Raw genomic sequence first — 19,538 nt, 5'->3', positions numbered from 1 at the left:
TCCACTTTTAAAAATCGGGGTGATCAATCCTTGATTCCCGACCTCAGGGAAACACCCGGCTCTCAGCACCAGGTTAAAGAGTTTGAGCAGAGCCTCCTGCAGCTGCGGGCTGCTGTGCTTCAGCATCTCAGGGCTGATGCTGTCGGGGCCGCTGGCTTTCCTGGGTTTGAGGATTTTGAGTTGATGTTTTAGTTCCTGTATTGTAAATGGGTTATCTAAGGGATTTTGGTTATTCTTAATGATTTCTTCCAATTTATTTAGGTTTTTTAATATTTTAACCTGTTCTGGCTTTGGATTGTTTTCAACATTTTGGTAAAATTTTTCAAAGTGTGTTTTCCAGATTTCTCCATTTTGAATTGGTATTTCATTTTTTGTTTTTGGGGTATTTATTCTGCCCATATAGTGGTCTTTTTTCTTACTGAGGAGTTGCTTGTAGTGCCGCAGGGCCTGGCAGTAGCTGAGGCGAGCCTCCTGGTTGTCGGGCTCTCTGTGTTTAGTGTTGGAGAGATGTCTCAGGTGTTTCCTAGAAGTTTCACACTCCTGGTCACACCACTGTTCTTTTTTTCTTTTAGACGATTTCATATTTTGGTTTTTAATTGTTTTAATGTTTGATTTTAAAGCCAGTCTCTCAAATATTTCATTCAGTGTTTTGGTGGCTGAGTTTATTCCGTTTTGGTTTATTTGATAGTGTGAGGATTGATATCTGTCTAACATGTTTTCAATCTCATCACTATTCAGGGCTCTTGTGTAGTTCTCTGTGCTGGGCTCTGACCATCTCTAACTGGGTGGCAGGGAGACCAGTTTTGTGGGAAGTTTGGCTCTGACTTGTGGCTGCGCTGATCTTTTTAGGTAAAGTGTTATTTGGCTGTGGTCTGATAGTGGAGATTGTTGTCTGACTATAAACGCATTGTTGGCTTGTGGGTCCAGGTCAGTTATGGCGTAGTCCACCACACTGCTGCCCAGAGCCGAGCAGTATGTGAATCTCCCCAGAGAGTACCCCCTGGTCCTGCCATTGATGATATATAGACCCAGGCTTTTACATAGGCGCACTACCTGCTTCCTGCTCTTGTTTACCACGCTGTCGTGGCTGTGTCAGTGTGGAGGTGTGTGTGTGGCACAGCGGGGAGTCTCCGAACAGGTGTGTGTTCCCCTCTGTATTGATGTAGTCCATCTCTCTGCCAGTCCTGGCATTGAGATCGCCACACAGCAGTACAGAGCCCAGGGTCTGGAAGTGGCAGATTTCGTTTTGAAGCTCATGAAAGCCTTCCTCATTATAGTAGGGGGAGTCTGCGGGTGGCATATAAATTGCACATAGGTATATATCTGTGTTATTTTGTAGGGTGTCTTTTCTGATTTTCATCCACAGGTGTGTGTCTCCTCTCTGTACTGGGCATAGGGCTGCTCGGAGCTCCTCCCTGTACCACACGATAATCCCCCACGAGGCCCTGCCACACCTGACTTTGGGTTTTTTATAGGAGGGCACAATCAGCTCCCTGTATCCATTGTATCCATCCAGTGTATAGACATATCTGCACAGCACCAAGTCTCTACAAGAATGAAAACATCTGAACTATTTACAGTGTTGATCAGTTCAGGGCCTGTGCTCTTCATTCCAAAAGTTGAGGAGTGTAAACCCTGCATATTCCAACTGCTTATTTTAAAGGACATGTTAATATATTTTATTATACTTGTCTCTTCTACATAAGAAAGTTTAATTTGTGGTCTACAACTGATATTATATTACTATTAATAATTATATATGGATATACATAATAATCACTCAAAGATTTTATCTTTGCATCAAAATATCAGAATAATTAAATCACATTTTTTCTTACTCTCCATCTCCACAACCATATATATGTGTGTTGAGGCTCAGTTAACTCAGCAGTGTGGTACAGATGACACTGAGGAGTTGCCTTATCTGGGCCAGCTGGGCAGCATCGGGCCTCCAGGCTCTGGAAGCCGCTGCTGCGTGGCTGTGTGGCTGTGCTGGTCCCCGGCTGTCCGCTCTGCTGTGCTGGACGGGCCCTCTGGGGATGGGGGGGTGGGGAATGGGGCCGCGGGGTCTCAGGGGCTGGGGCTGGGGTGGAGCCGGTGGCTGGGGATGTGGCCGGGGGCTGGGGGGTTTGCTCCTGGTCTCGAGGTGGGGGTGTGTGGGGTTTCGGCCCAGGGTTGTGTCCTTGAGGACCTTTGAGATGATCCTCACACCCGTCTTGTTGAGGTGGACGTGGTCATACAGGTGATGTGGCTGGATGTCTCAGTGGTGTGCCAGGTGGACGTTGGGGAGGAGGGCACATCTTCGGGACACTTCTGCGTTGATGGCCTGGATGATGTGCAGGGGCACGTCTGTGCGGGGCAGCAGTGTGGAGATGGAAATTTTGGCAGTTGGGAATTCCTCTGTGGCTTTCGTTGCTACCTGTCTCAGGGCTGAGGCCACATCGCCCCTGCGGGCACTCAGGTCGTTAGTGCCGGTGTGGATGAGGATGTGTTTGACTTGGCAAAGCCTCCTCTTGGAGAGCAGCTCCAGGGCTCTCTGTGCTGTGGAGCACCAAAGCTTTTTCACTTTTCGGCCAGGGAAGAGTCGCCTCTCAACCAGGAACTTCCCATTGGATTCGCTCAGAATGACCACCTCTGCGTTGACCTGCTACTCCGGGTTTGCGTCGGGAGTGGTGGGGGCAGCGGGTGTGTTTTGGGGGAGTGGCGTTTCAGGGGGTTGTGTATTAGTGGCAGGTCTGGTGATAGTGGGTGTGTCAGGAGTGGTGGGGAGTGTGGGTGGATCAGTGGGTGCGTCAGGGGTTGGAGGTGTTGTGGGGTCAGTGCAGTGCAGTCTCTGTGCTCCAGTGATGTGTAGCTCCTCTCTTAGCTCCTCCAGCTGGCTCTGCAGGCTCCTTAGCTGGCTGTGCTGGGGTGTCCTGGTCAGCTCCTCCCTCGCTCTGCGCAGCTCCGTCCTCAGGGTTTGGCTCTGCTCCTCCAGGTCTCTCACTGCTGCTCTCAGCTCATGTATCTCAGCCTTGTGCTGCATCTTTAGTCTGTGCATCTCATCCCGGAGCTGATCGCACAAGGAGGTCTGGGCCAGGGTGCTCAAGGTCTGCTCCCTGAACTCCGCAAACTCCAGCTCCAGCACTGATAGGCATTCCTTTAGTGTTTTAATGTTGCTGGAGAGTTTTGGGGAGACAGGGGGGCAGTCTGTGGGAGATGGGGCACTGTCTGGCTCCGTGTGGCTGGGGGCAGACTGCAGGGTGGCCGGCTCTGGCTCTTGTTTCTCTACCTCAGTCTGCTGCTTTGAGGTGTGGAAGCCGAGAGCTAATTGGTCCAGGCTGCTCTCGCTGCCCTGCACCATGATGGTCCCGTTGTGGTATACATTAAAAGTGAGCATCACACTGTCTGTGTCTTTCTCTACCAGCACTGAGATCTGCCTGCCTCTGCTAATGCCCCTCTTGTTGTTATTGGGGTATGTCTGGCACAGGGTTTTGTGAAAGGCGGTGTAGAACAGTAGATTGTTCTTGACCCTGTTTTCTCCTTTACCGGTGTAGTCTAGGATGAGGGTCTCAGGAGATGCTCTCATCACAGCTTGTTTGTAGTCCTTCTTAGCCTGTGCAGAGCGAATGTCTTCAGGGTATCGGATTTCAAAAGGCAGCTCTGCAGTCAGACTGCTGTTCGATAGATTTCTATCAGTCTCAGTGGCAGTTGGGCTCTCTCCTACTGTCACTCTATTCAAATCGGAGCTCTGCATTTTCATTGGCTGAGTCAACTACTGAGAATGCTTATTTATTTTATTAATACATATTTTTTTGTTTAATTATTTGTCTCTTACCTCCAATTCTTGTCTTCAGCTTTTCTTTTCTGACTTTTCTTCCTGAACTGTCTCTCTGCTTTCTTCTTTTTGTGTTTCTCTTAAAATTATTATTTTTTGAATACTTTTTCTTCTGAATTTCTATTCCATGTCTTCTGTGTATGTTTATAGTGCTATATATTCATTTGTAAATGACAAATTAAATCCGCTTATGTATAAAAACAAATGTTTTTTAGGAGCTCATATTCCTCCCTCTCTCTCTCTCTCTCTCTCTCTCTCTCTCTCTCAATTAATTTCATTTGTATTGTCAAAGCAATTGGACATACATACACATACATACATATACACTCACCTAAAGGATTATTAGGAACACCTGTTCAATTTCTCATTAATGCAATTATCTAATCAACCAATCACATGGCAGTTGCTTCAATGCATTTAGGGGTGTGGTCCTGGTCAAGACAATCTCCTGAACTCCAAACTGAATGTCTGAATGGGAATGAAAGGTGATTTAAGCAATTTTGAGCGTGGCATGGTTGTTGGTGCCAGACGGGCCGGTCTGAGTATTTCACAATCTGCTCAGTTACTGGGATTTTCACGCACAACCATTTCTAGGGTTTACAAAGAATGGTGTGAAAAGGGAAAAACATCCAGTATGCGGCAGTCCTGTGGGCGAAAATGCCTTGTTGATGCTAGAGCTCAGAGGAGAATGGGCCGACTCGATTCAAGCTGATAGAAGAGCAACTTTGACTGAAATAACCACTCGCTACAACCGAGGTATGCAGCAAAGCATTTGTGATGCCACAACACGTACAACCTTGAGGCGGATGGGCTACAACAGCAGAAGACCCCACTGGGTACCACTCATCTCCACTACAAATAGGAAAAAGAGGTGAGACATTCAGATGGTAGAGTCAGAATTTGGCGTGGAGATATAATTGAAGTATTGTACACGTATCCAGCTACTGTCAACACCCTTTGCTGCACTGATATTTTTCCATCCATTTTTCTTTTTTCTTTTTTTCTTTTTTTTTTTTGCTGGAAGTTCCGTCAATACCCATCAACCTTTAAGAGACATCATGCAGCCAGGCCTTTCGGCTTGCGGCCACACCGTCCTGAACGCGCCCGATCTTGTCAGATCTCGGAAGCTAAACGGGGCAGGACCTGGTCAGTACTTAAATGTGAGACCTCCTGGAAATACCAGGTGCTGCCAGCTTTTTATGTCTCCTGGGGAACTTCACCGTAGCTCTTAATACTCTCTTTCTGTCTGGAGAAGATATAATTGAAGAATTGTACACGTACCCGGCTACTTTCAACAGCCTTTGCTGCACTGATATTTTTCCTTCAATTTTTCTTTTTTTTTTTTTTATCTTTGCTGGAAGTTCCGTCAATACCCACCAGCCTAAAGAGACATCATGCAGCCGGCCCTCTTGGCTTTCGGCCACACCGTCCTGAACGCGCCCGATCTCGTCAGATCTCTGAAGCTAAACGGGCAGGGCCTGGTCAGTACTTGGATGGGTGACCTCCTGGAAATACCTGGTGCTGCAAGCTTTTTACGTCTCCTGTGAAACTTCATCGTAGCTCTTAATACTCTCTTTCTGTCTGGAGGAGATATAATTGAAGTATTGTACACGTACACGGCTACTTTCAACAGCCTTTGCTGCACTGATATTTTTCCCTCCATTTTTCTTTTTTTTTTTGCTGGAAGTTCCGTCAATACCCGCCAACCTTTAAGAGACATCATGCAGCCAGGCTTCTCGGCTTGTGGCCACACCGTCCTGAATGCGCCCGATCTCGTAAGATCTCGGAAGCTAAACGGGGCAGGGCCTGGTCAGTACTTGGATGGCTGACCTCCTAGAAATACCAGGTGCTGCAAGCTTTTTACGTCTCCTGGGTAACTTCATCGTAGCTCTTAATACTCTCTTTCTGTCTGCAGGAGATATAATTGAAGAATTGTACACGTACCCGGCTACTTTCAACACCCTTTCTGCACTGGTATTTCTCCCTCCATTTCTCTTTTTTTTTTTTGTGGATGTTCCGTCAAAACCCGCCAACCATTAAGAGACATCATGCAGCCCGGCCTCTTGGCTTGCAGCCACACCGTCCTGAACGCCCCCGATCTCATCAGATCTTGGAATTTAAACGGGGCAGGGCCTGGTCAGTACTTGGATGGGTGACCTCCTGGAAATGCCAGGTGCTGCAAGCTTTTTACGTCTCCTGGGTAACTTCATCGTAGCTCTTAATACTCTCTTTCTGTCTGCAGGAGATATAATTGAAGAATTGTACACGTACCCGGCTACTTTCAACACCCTTTGCTGCACTGGTATTTCTCCCTCCATTTCTCTTTTTTTTTTTTGCTGGAAGTTCCGTCAATACCCGCCAGCCATTAAGAGACATCATGCAGCCAGGCCTCTCGGCTTGAGGCCACACCGTCCTGAACGCGCCCGATCTCGTCAGATCTCGGAATTTAAACGGGGCAGGGCCTGGTCAGTACTTTTATGGGTGACCTTCTGGAAATACGAGGTGCTGCAAACTTTTTACGTCTCCTGGGTAACTTCATCGTAGCTCTTAATTCTCTCTTTCTGTCTGGAGGAGATATAATTGAAGAATTGTACACGTACCCGGCTACTTTCAACAGCCTTTGCTGCACTGATATTTTTCCCTCCTTTTTTTTTTTTTTTTGCTGGAAGTTCCGTCAATACCCGCCAGCCTTTAAGAGACATCATGCAGCCAGGCCTCTTGGCTTGCGGCCACATTGTCCTGAACGCGCCTGATCTCGTTAGATCTCGGAAGCTAAACGGGGCAGGGCCTGATCAGTACTTGGATGGGAGACCTCCAGGAAATACCTGGTGCTGCAAGCTTTTTACGTCTCCTGGGAAACTTCATCGTAGCTCTTAATACTCTCTATCTGTCTGGAGGTGTTATAATTGAGGAATTGTACACGTACCCGGCTACTTTCATCAGCCTTTGCTGCACTGATATTTTTCCCTCTATTTTTTTTTTTTTTTTTTGCTGGCAGTTCCGTCAATACCCGCCAGCCTTTAAGAGACATCATGCAGCCAGGCGTCTCGGCTTGCGGCCACACCATCCTGAACGCGCCCGATCTCGTCAGATCTCGGAAGCTGAACGGGGCAGGGCCTGTTCAGTACTTGCATGGGAGACCTGCTGGAAATAAAAGGTGCTGCAAGCATCTTACGTCTCCTGAGTAACTTCACCGTAGCTCTTAATACTCTCTTTCTGTCTGGAAGAGATATAATTGAAGAATTGTACACGTACCCGGCTACTTTCAACACCCTTTGCTGCACTGATATTTTTCCCCCCATTTTTCTTTTTTCTTTTTTTTTTGCTGGAAGTTCCGTCAATATCCGCCAGCCTTTAAGAGACATCATGCAGCCAGGCCTCTCGGCTTGCGGCCACACCGTCCTGAACGCGCCCGATTTTGTCAGATCTCGGAAGCTAAACGGGGCAGGGCCTGGTCAGTACTTGGATGGGAGACCTCCTGGAAATACCTGGTGCTGCAAGCTTTTTCGTCTCCTGGGTAACTTCATCATAGCTCTTAATACTCTCTTTCTGTCTGGAGGTGTTATAATTGAGGAATTGTACACGTAACCGGCTACTTTCAACAGCCTTTGCTGCACTGGTATTTTTCCCTCTATTTTTCTTTTTTTTTTTTGCTGGCAGTTCCGTCAATACCCGCCAGCCTTTAAGAGACATCATGCAGCCAGGCGTCTCGGCTTGCGGCCACACCATCCTGAACGCGCCCGATCTCGTCAGATCTCGGAAGCTAAACGGGGCAGGACCTGGTCAGTACTTGAATGTGAGACCTCCTGGAAATACCTGGTGCTGCAAGCTTTTACGTCTCCTGGGTAACTTTATCGTAGCTCTTAATACTCTCTATCTGTCTGGAGGAGACATAATTGAAGTATTTTACACGTACCCAGCTACTGTCAACACCCTTTGCTGCACTGATATTTTTCCATCCATTTTTCTTTTTTTTTTTTTTTTTTTTTTTTTTTTGCAGGAAGTTCCGTCAATACCCGCCAACCTTTAAGAGACATCATGCAGCCAGGCCACTCGGCTTGTGGCCACACCGTCCTGAATGCGCCCGATCTCGTAAGATCTCGGAAGCTAAACGGGGCAGGACCTGGTCAGTACTTGGATGGCTGACCTCCTAGAAATAACAGGTGCTGCAAGCTTTTTACGTCTCCTGGGTAACTTCATCGTAGCTCTTAATACTCTCTTTCTGTCTGCAGGAGATATAATTGAAGAATTGTACACGTACCTGGCTACTTTCAACACCCTTTGCTGCACTGGTATTTCTCCCTCCATTTCTCTTTTTTTTTTTTTGCTGGCTGTTCCGTCAATACCCGCCAGCCTTTAAGAGACATCATGCAGCCAGGCATCTTGGCTTGCGGCCACACCATCCTGAATGCGCCCGATCTCGTAAGATCTCGGAAGCTAAACGGGGCAGGGCCTGGTCAGTACTTGGATGGCTGACCTCCTAGAAATAACAGGTGCTGCAAGCTTTTTACGTCTCCTGGGTAACTTCATCGTAGCTCTTAATACTCTCTTTCTGTCTGCAGGAGATATAATTGAAGAATTGTACACGTACCTGGCTACTATCAACACCCTTTGCTGCACTGGTATTTCTCCCTCCATTTCTCTTTTTTTTTTTTTGCAGGCTGTTCCGTCAATACCCGCCAGCCTTTAAGAGACATCATGCAGCCAGGCATCTTGGCTTGCAGCCACACCGTCCTGAACGCCCCCGATCTCATCAGATCTTGGAATTTAAACGGGGCAGGGCCTGGTCAGTACTTGGATGGGTGACCTCCTGGAAATACCTGGTGCTGAAAGCTTTTACGTCTCCTGGGTAACTTTATCGTAGCTCTTAATACTCTCTATCTGTCTGGAGGAGGTATAATTGAAGTATTGTACACGTACCCGGCTACTTTCAACACCCTTTCCTGCACTGATATTTTTTCCTCCATTTTTCTATATATTTTTTTTTTTTTTTGCTGGAAATTCCGTCAATACCCGCCAACCTTTAAGAGACATCATGCAGCCAGGCCTCTTGGCTTGCGGCCACACCGTCCTGAATGCGCCCGATCTCGTCAGATCTCGGAAGCTAAACGGGGCAGGGCCTGGTCAGTAGTTGGATGGGAGACCTCCTAGTAATACCAGGTGCTGCAAGCCTTTTACGTCTCCTGGGTAACTTCATCGTAGCTCTTAATACTCTCTTTCTGTCTGGAGGAGATATAATTGAAGAATTGTACACGTACTAGGCTACTTTCAACACCCTTTGCTGCACTGATATTTTTCCCTCCATTTTTCTTTTTATTTTATTTTTTTGCTGGAAGTTCCGTCAATATCCGCCAGCCTTTAAGAGACATCATGCAGCCAGGCCTCTTGGCTTGTAGTCACACCGTCCTGAACGCGCCCGATCATATCAGATTTCGGAAGCTTAACGGGGCAGGGCCTGGTCAGTACTTGGATGTGTGACCTCCTGGAAATACCAGGTGCTGCAAGCTTTTTACGTCTCCTGGGTAACTTCATCGTAGCTCTTAATACTCTCTTTCTGTCTCCAGGAGATATAATTGAAGAATTGTACACGTACCCGGCTACTTTCAACACCCTTTGCTGCACTGGTATATTTCCCTCTATTTTTCTTTTTTTTTTTTGCTGGCAGTTCCGTCAATACCCGCCAGCCTTTAAAGAGACATCATGCAGCCAGGCATCTCGGCTTGCGGCCACACCATCCTGAACTCGCCCGATCTCGTCATATCTTGGAAGCTAAACGGGGCAGGACCTGGTCGGTACATGAATGTGAGACCTCCTGGAAATACCTGGTGCTGCAAGCTTTTACGTCTCCTGGGTAAATTTATCGTAGCTCTTAATACTCTCTATCTGTCTGGAGGAGATATAATTGAAGTATTGTACACGTACCCAGCTACTGTCAACACCTGTTGCTGCACTGATATTTTTCCATCCATTTTTCTTTTTTTTTTTTTTTTTTGCTGGAAGTTCCGTCAATACCCGCCAACCTTTAAGAGACATCATGCAGCCAGGCCTCTCGGCTTGCGGCCACACCGTCCTGAATGCGCCCGATCTCGTCAGATCTCGGAAGCTAAACAGGGCAGGGCCTGGTCAGTACTTGGATGGGAGACCTCCTAGAAATACCAGGTGCTGCAAGCCTTTTACGTCTCCTGGGTAACTTCATCGTAGCTCTTAATACTCTCTTTCTGTCTCCAGGAGATATAATTGAAGTATTGTACACGTATCCAGCTACTGTCAACACCCTTTGCTGCACTGATATTTTTCCATCCATTTTTCTTTTTTCTTTTTTTCTTTTTTTTTTTTGCTGGAAGTTCCGTCAATACCCGCCAACCTTTAAGAGACATCATGCAGCCAGGCCTTTCGGCTTGTGGCCACACCGTCCTGAATGCGCCCGATCTCGTCAGATCTCGGAAGCTAAACGGGGCACGGCCTGGTCAGTACTTGGATGGGAGACTTCCTAGAAATACCAGGTGCTGCAAGCTTTTTACGTCTCCTGGGTAACTTCATCGTAGCTCTTAATACTCTCTTTCTGTCTCCAGGAGATATAATTGAAGAATTGTACACGTACCTGGCTACTTTCAACACCCTTTCCTGCACTGATATTTTTCCCTCCATTTTTCTATTTTTTTTTTTTTTTTTTGCTGGAAATTCCGTCAATACCCGCCAGTCTTTAAGAGACATCATGCAGCCAGGCATCTCGGCTTGCGGCCACACCATCCTGAACGCGCCCGATCTCATCAGATCTCGGAAGCTAAACGCGGCAGGACCTGGTCAGTACATGAAAGTGAGACCTCCTGGAAATACCTAGTGCTGCAAGCTTTTACGTCTCCTGGGTAACTTTATCGTAGCTCTTAATACTCTCTCTCTGTCTGGAGGAGATATAATTGAAGTATTGTACACGTATCCAGCTACTGTCAACACCCTTTGCTGCACTGATATTTTTCCATCCATTTTTCTTTTTTCTTTTTTATTTTTTTTTTTTGCTGGAAGTTCCGTCAATACCCGCCAACCTTTAAGAGACGTCATGCAGCCAGGCCTCTTGGCTTGCGGCCACACCGTCCTGAACGCGACCGATCTCGTCAGATCTCGGAAGCTAACGGGGCAGGGCCTGGTCAGTACTTGGATGGGTGACCTCCTGGAAATACCAGGTGCTGCAAGCTTTTTACGTCTCCTGGGTAACTTCATCATAGCTCTTAATACTCTCTTTCAGTCTGTAGGAGATATTATTGAAGAATTGTACACGTACCCGGCTACTTTCAAAACCCTTTGCTGCACTGATATTTTTCCCTCCATTTTTCTTTTTTCTTTTTTTTTTTGCTGGAAGTTCCGTCAATACCCGCCAGCCTTAAAGAGATATCATGCAGCCGGGCCTCTCGGCTTTCGGCCACACCGTCCTGAACGCGCATGATATCGTCAGATCTCGGAAGCTAAACGGGGCAGGACCTGGTCAGTACTTGAATGTGAGACCTCCTAGAAATACCAGGTGCTGCAAGCTTTTACGTCTCCTGGGTAACTTCATCGTAGCTCTTAATACTCTCTCTCTGTCTGGAGGAGATATAATTGAAGTATTGTACACGTATCCAGCTACTGTCAACACCCTTTGCTGCACTGATATTTTTCCATCCATTTTTCTTTATTCTTTTTTTCTTTTTTTTTTTTGCTGGAAGTTCCGTCAATACCCGCTAACCTTTAAGAGACATCATGCAGCCAGGCCTCTTGGCTTGCGGCCACACCGTCCTGAATGCGCCCGATCTCGTCAGATCTCGGAAGCTAAACGGGGCAGGGACTGGTCAGTACTTGGATGGGAGACCTCCTAGAAATACCAGGTGCTGCAAGCTTTTTACGTCTCCTGGGTAACTTCATCGTAGCTCTTAATACTCTCTTTCTGTCTCCAGGAGATATAATTGAAGAATTGTACACGTACCCGGCTACTTTCAACACCCTTTCCTGCACTGATATTTTTCCCTCCATTTTTCTATTTTTTTTTTTTTTTTTTTTGCTGGAAATTCCGTCAATACCCGCCAGCCTTTAAGAGACATCATGCAGCCATGCATGTCGGCTTGCGGCCACACCATCCTGAACGCGCCCGATCTCGTCAGATCTCGGAAGCTAAACGGGGCAGGACCTGGTCAGTACATGAATGTGAGACCTCCTGGAAATACCTGGTGCTGCAAGCTTTTACGTCTTCTGGGTAACTTTATCGTAGCTCTTAATACTCTCTATCTGTCTGGAGGAGATATAATTGAAGAATTGTACACGTACCCAGCTACTGTCAACACCATTTGCTGCACTGATATTTTTCCATCCATTTTTCTTTTTTTTTTTTTTTTTTGCTGGAACTTCCGTCAATACCCGCCAACCTTTAAGAGACATCATGCAGCCAGGCCTCTCGGCTTGCGGCCACACCGTCCTGAATGCGCCCGATCTCGTCAGATCTCGGAAGCTAAACGGGGCAGGACCTGGTCAGTACTTGGATGGGAGACCTCCTAGAAATACCAGGTGCTGTAAGCTTTTTACGTCTCCTGGGTAACTTCATCGTAGCTCTTAATACTCTCTCTCTGTCTGGAGGAGATATAATTGAAGTATTGTACACGTACCCGGCTACTTTCAACACCCTTTGCTGCACTGGTATATTTCCCTCTATTTTTCTTTTTTTTTTTTTGCTGGCAGTTCCGTCAATACCCGCCAGCCTTTAAGAGACATCATGCAGCCAGGCATCTCGGCTTGCGGCCACACCATCCTGAACGCGGCCGATCTCATCAGATCTCGGAAGCTAAACGGGGCAGGACCTGGTCAGTACATGAAAGTGAGACCTCCTGGAATTACCTAGTGCTGAAAGCTTTTACGTCTCCTGGGTAACTTTATCGTAGCTCTTAATACTCTCTTTCTGTCTGGAGAAGATATAATTGAAGAATTGTACACGTACCCGTCTACTTTCAACACCCTTTGCTGCACTGGTATTTTTCCCTCTATTTTTCTTTTTTTGTTTTGCTGGCAGTTCCGTCAATACCCGCCAGCCTTTAAGAGACATCATGCAGCCAGGCATCTCGGCTTGCGGCCACACCATCCTGAACGCGCCCGATCTCGTCAGATCTCGGAAGCTAAACGGGGCAGGACCTGGTCAGTACATGAATGTGAGACCTCCTGGAAATACCTTGTGCTGCAAGCTTTTACGTCTCCTGGGTAACTTTATCGTAGCTCTTAATACTCTCTATCTGTCTGGAGGAGATTTAATTGAAGTATTGTACACGTACCCAGCTACTGTCAACACCCTTTGCTGCACTGATATTTTTCCATCCATTTTTTTTTTTTTTTTTGCTGGAAGTTCCGTCAATACCCGCCAGCCTTTAAGAGACATCATGCAGCCAGGCCTCTTGGCTTGAGGCCACACCGTCCTGAAGACGCAAGATCTCGTCAGATCTCGGAAGAAAAACTGGGCAGGGCCTGGTCAGTAATTGGATGGGTGACCTCCTGGAAATACCAGGTGCTGAAAGCTTTTTACATCTCCTGGGTAACATCAGCGTAGCTCTTAATACTCTCATTCAGTCTGGAGGAGATATAATTGAAGAATTGTACATGTACCCGGCTACTTTCAACACCCTGTCCTGCACTGATATTTTTCCCTCCATTTTTCTATTTATTTATTTTTTATTTTTTGCTGGAAGTTCCGTCAATACCCGCCAGCCTTTAAGAGACATCATGCAGCCCGGCCTCTTGGCTTGCGGCCACACCGTCCTGATCGCGCCCGATCTTGCCCGATCTTGCCCGATCTTGTCAGATCTCGGAAGCTAAACGGGGCAGGACCTGGTCAGTACATGAATGTGAGACCTCCTGGAAATACCTAGTGCTGCAAGCTTTTACGTCTCCTGGGTAACTTTATCGTAGCTCTTAATACTCTCTGTCTGTCTGGAGGAGATATAATTGAAGTATTGTACACGTATCCAGCTACTGTCAACACCCTTTGCTGCACTGATATTTTTCCATCCATTTTTCTTTTTTCTTTTTTTATTTATTTTTTTTGCTGGAAGTTCCGTCAATATCCGCCAACCTTTAAGAGACATCATGCAGCCAGGCATCTCGGCTTGCGGCCACACCATCCTGAACTCGCCCGATCTCGTCAGATCGTGGAAGCTAAACGGGGCAGGACCTGGTCAGTACATGAATGTAAGACCTCCTGGAAAAACCTGGTGCTGCAAGCTTTTACGTCTCCTGGGTAACTTCATCGTAGCTCTTAATACTCTCCTTCTGTCTCCAGGAGATATAATTGAAGAATTGTACACGTACCCGGCTACTTTCAACACCCTTTCCTGCACTGATATTTTTCCCTCCATTTTTCTATTTTTTTTTTTTTTTTTTTGCTGGAAATTCCGTCAATACCCGCCAGCCTTTAAGAGACATCATGCAGCCAGACATCTCGGCTTGCGGCCACACCGTCCTGAACGCGCCCGATCTCGTCAGATCTCGGAAGCTAAACGGGGCAGGACCTGGTCATTTCTTGAATGTGAGACCTCCTGGAAATACCTGGTGCTGCAAGCTTTTATGTCTCCTGGGTAACTTTATCGTAGCTCTTAATACTCTCTATCTGTCTGGAGGAGATATAATTGAAGAATTGTACACGTACCCGGCTACCTTCAACACGCTTTGCTGCACTGATATTTTTCCCTCCATTTTTATTTTTTCTTTTGTTTTTTGCTGGAAGTTCCGTCATAACCCGCCAGCCTTTAAGAGACATCATGCAGCCAGGCCTCTCGGCTTGAGGCCACACCGTCCTGAAGACGCCCAATCTCGTCAGATCTCAGACGATAAACGGGGCAGGACCTGGTCAGTACTAGGATGGGAGACCTCCTAGAAATACCAGGTGCTGCAAGCTTTTTACGTCTCCTGGGTAACTTCATCGTAGCTCTTAATACTCTCTTTCTGTCTGCAGGAGATATAATTGAAGAATTGTACACGTACCCTGCTACTTTCAACAGCCTTTGCTGCACTGATATTTTTCCCTCCATTTTTCTATATCTTTATTTCTTTTTTTTTTGCTGGAAGTTCCGTCAATACCCGCCAGTCTTTAAGAGACATCATGCAGCCAGGACTCTCGGCTTGTGGCCACACCGTACTGAATGCGCCCGATCTCGTCAGATCTCGGAAACTAAACGGGGCAGGGCCTGGTCAGTACTTGGATGGGAGACCTCCTGGAAATACCTGGTGCTGCAAGCTTTTTACGTCTCCTGGGTAACTTCATCGTAGCTCTTAATACTCTCTATCTGTCTGGAGGTGTTATAATTGAGGAATTGTACACGTACCCTGCTACTTTCAACAGCCTTTGCTGCACTGATATTTTTCCCTCCATTTTTCTTTTTTTTTTTTTTTTTTGCTGGAAGTTCTGTCAATACCGTTCAGCCCTTAAAAGACATCATGCAGCCAGGCTTCTTGGCATGCGAACACATTGTACTGAACGCGCCCGATCTCATCAGATCTCGGAATCTAAACGGGGCAGGACCTGGTCAGTACTTGAATGTGAGACCTCCTGGAAATACCTTGTGCTGCCAGCTTTTACGTCTCCTGGGTAACTTCATCGTAGCTCTTAATACTCTCTTTCAGTCTGGAGGAGATATTATTGAAGAATTGTACACGTACCCGGCTACTTTCAACACCCTTTGCTGCACTGGTATTTTTCCCTCTATTTTTCTTTTTACTTTTTTTTTTTGTTGGAAGTTCCGTCAATACCCGCCAGCCATTAAGAGACATCATGCAGCCAGGCCTCATGGCTTGCGGCCACAACGTCCTGAATGCGCCCGATCTCGTCAGATCTCGGAAGCTAAACGGGGCAGGGCCTGGTCAGTACTTGGATGGGAGACCTCCTGGAAATACCAGATGCTGCAAGCTTTTTACTTCTCCTGGGTAACTTCATCGCCGCTCTTAATATTCTCTTTCTGTCTGGAGGAGATATAATTGAAATATTGTACACGTATCCGGCAACTATCAACACCCTTTGCTGCACTGATATTTTTCCCTCCATTTTTCTTTTTTTTTTTCTGCTGGAAGTTCCGTCAATACCCGCCAGCCTTTAGGGGACATCATGCAGCCAGGACGCTTGGCTTTCGGCCACACCGTCCTGGACGCACCCCGTCTCGTCAGATCTCGGAAGCTAAACGGGGCAGGGCCTGGTCAGTACTTGGATAGGTGACATCCTGGAAATACCAGGTGCTGCAAGCTTTTTACGTCTAATGGGTAACTTTATCGTAGCTCTTAATACTCTCTTTCTGTCTGGAGGAGATATAATTGAAGTATTGTACACATACCCGGCTACTTTCAACACTCTTTGCTGAACTGATATTTTTCCCTACATTTTTCTTTTTTCTTTTTTTTTTTGTTGGAAGTTCCGTCAATACCCGCCAGCCATTAAGAGACATCATGCAGCCAGGCCTCATGGCTTGCGGCCACAACGTCCTGAATGCGCCCAATCTGGTCAGATCTCGGAAGCTAAATGGGGCAGGGCCTGGTCAGTACTTGGATGGGTGACCTCCTGGAAATACCTGGTGCTGCAAGCTTTTTACGTCTCCTGGGTAACTTCATCGTAACTCTTAATACTCTCTTTCTGTCTGGAGGAGATATAATTAAAGAATTGTACACAAACCAGGCTACTTTCAACACCCATTGCTACACTGATATTTTTCCCTCCATTTTTCTTTTTTCTTTTTTTTTTTGTTGAAAGTTCCGTCAATACCCGCCAGCCATTAAGAGACATCATGCAGCCAGGCCTCATGGCTTGCGGCCACAACGTCCTGAACGCGCCCGATCTCGTCAGATCTCGGAAGCTAATCGGGGCAGGGCCTGGTCATTACTTGAATGTGAGACCTCCTGGAAATACCTGGTGCTGCAAGCTTTTAACGTCTCCTGGGTAACTTTATCGTAGCTCTTAATACTCTCTTTCTGACTGGAGGAGATATAATTGAATTGTTGTACACGTACCCGGCTACTTTAAACACCCTTTGCTGCACTGATATTTTTCCCTCCATTTTTATATTTTTTCTTTTTTTCTTTTTTTAGCTGGAAATTCCGTCAATACCCGCCAGCCTTTAGGGGACATCATGCATCCAGACCGCTTGGCTTTCGGCCACACCATCCTGAACGCGCCTGATCTCGTCAGATCTCGGAAGCTAAACGGGACAGGACCTGGTTAGTGCTTGAATGAGTGACCTCCTGGAAATGCCAGGTGCTGCTAGCTTTTTACGTCTCCTGGGTAACTTCATCGTAGCTCTTAATACTCTCTTTCAGTCTGGAGGAGATATTATTGAAGAATTGTACACGTACCCGGCTACTTTCAACACCCTTTGCTTGTTCTGATATTTTTCCCTCCATTTTTCTTTTTTCTTTTGTTCTTTGCTGGAAGTTCCGTCAATACCCTCCAGTCTTTAAGAGACATCATGCAGCCAGGACTCTCGGCTTGCGGCCACACCGTCCTGAACGCGCCCAATCTCGTCAGATCTCGGAAGCTAAACGGGCCAGGGCTTGGTCAGTACTTTAATGGGTGACCTCCTGGAAATACCTGGTGCTGCAAGCTTTTTACGTCTCCTGGGTAACTTCATCGTAGCTCTTAATACTCTCTATCTGTCTGGAGGTGTTATAATTGAGGAATTGCACACGTACCCAGCTACATTCAACAGCCTTTGCTGCACTGATATTTTTACCTCCATTTTTCTTTTTTTATGTTTTTCTTTGCTGGAAGTTCTGTCAATACCCGCCAGCCTTTAATAGACATCATGCAGCCAGGCATCTTGGCTTGCGGCCACACCGTCCTGAACGCGCCCGATCTCGTCAGATCTTGGAAGCTAAACGGGGCAGGGCCTGGTCACTACTTGGATGGGTGACCTACTGGAAATACCAGGTGCTGCAAGCTTTTTCGTCTCCTGGGTAACTTCATCGTAGCTCTTAGTACTCTCTTTCTGTCTGGAGGAGATATATTTGAAGTATTGTACACGTACCCGGCTACTTTCAACACCCTTTGCTGCACTGATCTTTTTCCCTCCATTTTTCTAATTATTTATTAATTTTTTTTTGCTGGAAGTTCCGTCAATACCCTCCAGCCTTTAAGAGACATCATGCAGCCAGACCTCTTGGCTTGCAGCCACACCGTCCTGAACGCGCCCGATCTCGTCAGATCTCGGAAACTAAACGGGGCAGGGCCTGGTCAGTACTTGGATGGGAGACCTCCTAGAAATACCAGGTGCTGCAAGCTTTTTACGTCTCCTGGTAACTTCATCGTAGCTCTTAATACTCTCTTTCTGTCTCCAGGAGATATAATTGAAGAATTGTACACGTACACGGCTACTTTCAACACCCTTTCGTGCACTGATATTTTTCCCTCCATTTTTCTATTTTTTTTTTTTTTTTTTTTGCTGGAAATTCCGTAAATACCCGCCAGCCTTTAAGAGACATCATGCAGCCAGGCATCTCGGCTTGCGGCCACACCATCCTGAACTCGCCCGATCTCGTCAGATCTTGGAAGCTAAACGGGGCAGGACCTGGTCGGTACATGAATGTGAGACCTCCTGGAAATACCTGGTGCTGCAAGCTTTTACGTCTCCTGGGTAACTTTATCGTAGCTCTTAATACTCTCTATCTGTCTGGAGGAGATATAATTGAAGTATTGTACACGTACCCAGCTACTGTCAACACCCTTTGCTGCACTGATATTTTTCCATCCATTTTTCTTTTTTTTTTTTTTTTTTGCTGGAAGTTCCGTCAATACCCGCCAACCTTTAAGAGACATCATGCAGCCAGGCTTCTCGGCTTGCGGCCACACCGTCCTGAATGCGCCCGATCTCGTCAGATCTCGGAAGCTAAACGGGGCAGGGCCTGGTCAGTACTTGGATGGGAGACCTCCTAGAAATACCAGGTGCTGCAAGCCTTTTACGTCTCCTGGGTAACTTCATCGTAGCTCTTAATACTCTCTTTCTGTCTCCAGGAGATATAATTGAAGAATTGTACACGTACTAGGCTACTTTCAACACCCTTTGCTGCACTGATATTTTTCCCTCTATTTTTCTTTTTATTTTATTTTTTTGCTGGAAGTTCCGTCAATATCCGCCAGCCTTTAAGAGACATCATGCAGCCAGGCCTCTTGGCTTGTAGTCACACTGTCCTGAACGCGCCCGATCATATCAGATTTTGGAAGCTAAACGGGGCAGGGCCTGGTCAGTACATGGATGTGTGACCTCCTGGAAATACCAGGTGCTGCAAGCTTTTTACGTCTCCTGGGTAACTTCATCGTAGCTCTTAATACTCTCTTTCTGTCTCCAGGAGATATAATTGAAGAATTGTACACGTACCCGGCTACTTTCAACACCCTTTCCTGCACTGATATTTTTCCCTCCATTTTTCTATTTTTTTTTTTTTTTTTTTGCTGGAAATTCCGTCAATACCCGCCAGCCTTTAAGAGACATCATGCAGCCAGGCATCTCGGCTTGCGGCCACACCATCCTGAACTCGCCCGATCTCGTCAGATCTTGGAAGCTAAACGGGGCAGGACCTGGTCGGTACATGAATGTGAGACCTCCTGGAAATACCTGGTGCTGCAAGCTTTTACGTCTCCTGGGTAACTTTATCGTAGCTCTTAATACTCTCTATCTGTCTGGAGGAGATATAATTGAAGTATTGTACACGTACCCAGCTACTGTCAACACCCTTTGCT

The 19,538-nt window shown here is 46.6% G+C and overlaps 7 non-coding genes and 34 pseudogenes across 7 annotated transcripts; all 41 read left to right on the top strand.

The window, feature by feature from the left end:
- Positions 1 to 4,893: 4,893 nt before the first annotated feature.
- On the top strand, positions 4,894 to 5,012 carry LOC136734373 (uncharacterized; annotated as a pseudogene).
- A 217-nt stretch (positions 5,013 to 5,229) lies between these two features.
- LOC136734342 (uncharacterized) lies at positions 5,230 to 5,347 on the top strand (annotated as a pseudogene).
- Positions 5,348 to 5,556: 209 nt separating this feature from the next.
- LOC136734098 (uncharacterized) lies at positions 5,557 to 5,675 on the top strand (annotated as a pseudogene).
- Positions 5,676 to 5,883: 208 nt separating this feature from the next.
- LOC136734105 (uncharacterized) lies at positions 5,884 to 6,002 on the top strand (annotated as a pseudogene).
- Positions 6,003 to 6,212: 210 nt separating this feature from the next.
- LOC136734467 (uncharacterized) lies at positions 6,213 to 6,331 on the top strand (annotated as a pseudogene).
- A 207-nt stretch (positions 6,332 to 6,538) lies between these two features.
- Positions 6,539 to 6,657, top strand: LOC136734227 (uncharacterized; annotated as a pseudogene).
- Positions 6,658 to 6,867: 210 nt separating this feature from the next.
- LOC136734344 (uncharacterized) lies at positions 6,868 to 6,986 on the top strand (annotated as a pseudogene).
- Positions 6,987 to 7,201: 215 nt separating this feature from the next.
- LOC136734043 (5S ribosomal RNA) lies at positions 7,202 to 7,320 on the top strand. The gene has a single exon (XR_010810422.1). It is a non-coding gene; the product is annotated as a 5S ribosomal RNA (ribosomal RNA).
- A 209-nt stretch (positions 7,321 to 7,529) lies between these two features.
- LOC136734132 (uncharacterized) lies at positions 7,530 to 7,648 on the top strand (annotated as a pseudogene).
- A 225-nt stretch (positions 7,649 to 7,873) lies between these two features.
- Positions 7,874 to 7,992, top strand: LOC136734277 (uncharacterized; annotated as a pseudogene).
- A 211-nt stretch (positions 7,993 to 8,203) lies between these two features.
- LOC136734130 (uncharacterized) lies at positions 8,204 to 8,322 on the top strand (annotated as a pseudogene).
- Positions 8,323 to 8,533: 211 nt separating this feature from the next.
- LOC136734258 (uncharacterized) lies at positions 8,534 to 8,652 on the top strand (annotated as a pseudogene).
- Positions 8,653 to 8,870: 218 nt separating this feature from the next.
- On the top strand, positions 8,871 to 8,989 carry LOC136734033 (5S ribosomal RNA). The gene has a single exon (XR_010810412.1). It is a non-coding gene; the product is annotated as a 5S ribosomal RNA (ribosomal RNA).
- Positions 8,990 to 9,205: 216 nt separating this feature from the next.
- LOC136734417 (uncharacterized) lies at positions 9,206 to 9,324 on the top strand (annotated as a pseudogene).
- Positions 9,325 to 9,535: 211 nt separating this feature from the next.
- LOC136733954 (uncharacterized) lies at positions 9,536 to 9,654 on the top strand (annotated as a pseudogene).
- Positions 9,655 to 9,869: 215 nt separating this feature from the next.
- LOC136734316 (5S ribosomal RNA) lies at positions 9,870 to 9,988 on the top strand. The gene has a single exon (XR_010810486.1). It is a non-coding gene; the product is annotated as a 5S ribosomal RNA (ribosomal RNA).
- A 225-nt stretch (positions 9,989 to 10,213) lies between these two features.
- LOC136734250 (uncharacterized) lies at positions 10,214 to 10,332 on the top strand (annotated as a pseudogene).
- A 218-nt stretch (positions 10,333 to 10,550) lies between these two features.
- On the top strand, positions 10,551 to 10,669 carry LOC136733873 (uncharacterized; annotated as a pseudogene).
- A 223-nt stretch (positions 10,670 to 10,892) lies between these two features.
- LOC136734145 (uncharacterized) lies at positions 10,893 to 11,010 on the top strand (annotated as a pseudogene).
- Positions 11,011 to 11,226: 216 nt separating this feature from the next.
- Positions 11,227 to 11,345, top strand: LOC136733963 (uncharacterized; annotated as a pseudogene).
- Positions 11,346 to 11,569: 224 nt separating this feature from the next.
- On the top strand, positions 11,570 to 11,688 carry LOC136734076 (5S ribosomal RNA). Its single transcript, XR_010810454.1, has one exon. It is a non-coding gene; the product is annotated as a 5S ribosomal RNA (ribosomal RNA).
- Positions 11,689 to 11,908: 220 nt separating this feature from the next.
- Positions 11,909 to 12,027, top strand: LOC136734265 (uncharacterized; annotated as a pseudogene).
- Positions 12,028 to 12,242: 215 nt separating this feature from the next.
- LOC136734059 (5S ribosomal RNA) lies at positions 12,243 to 12,361 on the top strand. The gene has a single exon (XR_010810438.1). It is a non-coding gene; the product is annotated as a 5S ribosomal RNA (ribosomal RNA).
- Positions 12,362 to 12,900: 539 nt separating this feature from the next.
- On the top strand, positions 12,901 to 13,019 carry LOC136734377 (uncharacterized; annotated as a pseudogene).
- A 208-nt stretch (positions 13,020 to 13,227) lies between these two features.
- LOC136733925 (uncharacterized) lies at positions 13,228 to 13,346 on the top strand (annotated as a pseudogene).
- A 584-nt stretch (positions 13,347 to 13,930) lies between these two features.
- LOC136733931 (uncharacterized) lies at positions 13,931 to 14,049 on the top strand (annotated as a pseudogene).
- A 218-nt stretch (positions 14,050 to 14,267) lies between these two features.
- Positions 14,268 to 14,386, top strand: LOC136734389 (uncharacterized; annotated as a pseudogene).
- A 215-nt stretch (positions 14,387 to 14,601) lies between these two features.
- On the top strand, positions 14,602 to 14,720 carry LOC136733888 (uncharacterized; annotated as a pseudogene).
- A 222-nt stretch (positions 14,721 to 14,942) lies between these two features.
- Positions 14,943 to 15,061, top strand: LOC136734143 (uncharacterized; annotated as a pseudogene).
- A 550-nt stretch (positions 15,062 to 15,611) lies between these two features.
- Positions 15,612 to 15,730, top strand: LOC136734169 (uncharacterized; annotated as a pseudogene).
- A 211-nt stretch (positions 15,731 to 15,941) lies between these two features.
- On the top strand, positions 15,942 to 16,060 carry LOC136734409 (uncharacterized; annotated as a pseudogene).
- A 216-nt stretch (positions 16,061 to 16,276) lies between these two features.
- Positions 16,277 to 16,395, top strand: LOC136734351 (uncharacterized; annotated as a pseudogene).
- Positions 16,396 to 16,611: 216 nt separating this feature from the next.
- Positions 16,612 to 16,730, top strand: LOC136734397 (uncharacterized; annotated as a pseudogene).
- A 223-nt stretch (positions 16,731 to 16,953) lies between these two features.
- LOC136734474 (uncharacterized) lies at positions 16,954 to 17,072 on the top strand (annotated as a pseudogene).
- Positions 17,073 to 17,289: 217 nt separating this feature from the next.
- On the top strand, positions 17,290 to 17,408 carry LOC136734205 (uncharacterized; annotated as a pseudogene).
- A 217-nt stretch (positions 17,409 to 17,625) lies between these two features.
- Positions 17,626 to 17,744, top strand: LOC136734120 (uncharacterized; annotated as a pseudogene).
- Positions 17,745 to 17,964: 220 nt separating this feature from the next.
- On the top strand, positions 17,965 to 18,083 carry LOC136734050 (5S ribosomal RNA). The gene has a single exon (XR_010810429.1). It is a non-coding gene; the product is annotated as a 5S ribosomal RNA (ribosomal RNA).
- Positions 18,084 to 18,302: 219 nt separating this feature from the next.
- Positions 18,303 to 18,421, top strand: LOC136734480 (uncharacterized; annotated as a pseudogene).
- A 215-nt stretch (positions 18,422 to 18,636) lies between these two features.
- Positions 18,637 to 18,755, top strand: LOC136734044 (5S ribosomal RNA). Its single transcript, XR_010810423.1, has one exon. It is a non-coding gene; the product is annotated as a 5S ribosomal RNA (ribosomal RNA).
- Positions 18,756 to 18,971: 216 nt separating this feature from the next.
- On the top strand, positions 18,972 to 19,090 carry LOC136733891 (uncharacterized; annotated as a pseudogene).
- Positions 19,091 to 19,309: 219 nt separating this feature from the next.
- LOC136734479 (uncharacterized) lies at positions 19,310 to 19,428 on the top strand (annotated as a pseudogene).
- The last annotated feature ends 110 nt before the right edge of the window (positions 19,429 to 19,538 follow it).

This window comes from Amia ocellicauda, unplaced genomic scaffold, assembly GCF_036373705.1.
Source record: "Amia ocellicauda isolate fAmiCal2 unplaced genomic scaffold, fAmiCal2.hap1 HAP1_SCAFFOLD_38, whole genome shotgun sequence".
Classification (NCBI taxonomy): domain Eukaryota; kingdom Metazoa; phylum Chordata; class Actinopteri; order Amiiformes; family Amiidae; genus Amia; species Amia ocellicauda.
The sequence above is the reverse complement of the archived record's forward strand: the minus strand, read 5'-3'. Positions and strand labels throughout refer to the sequence as shown.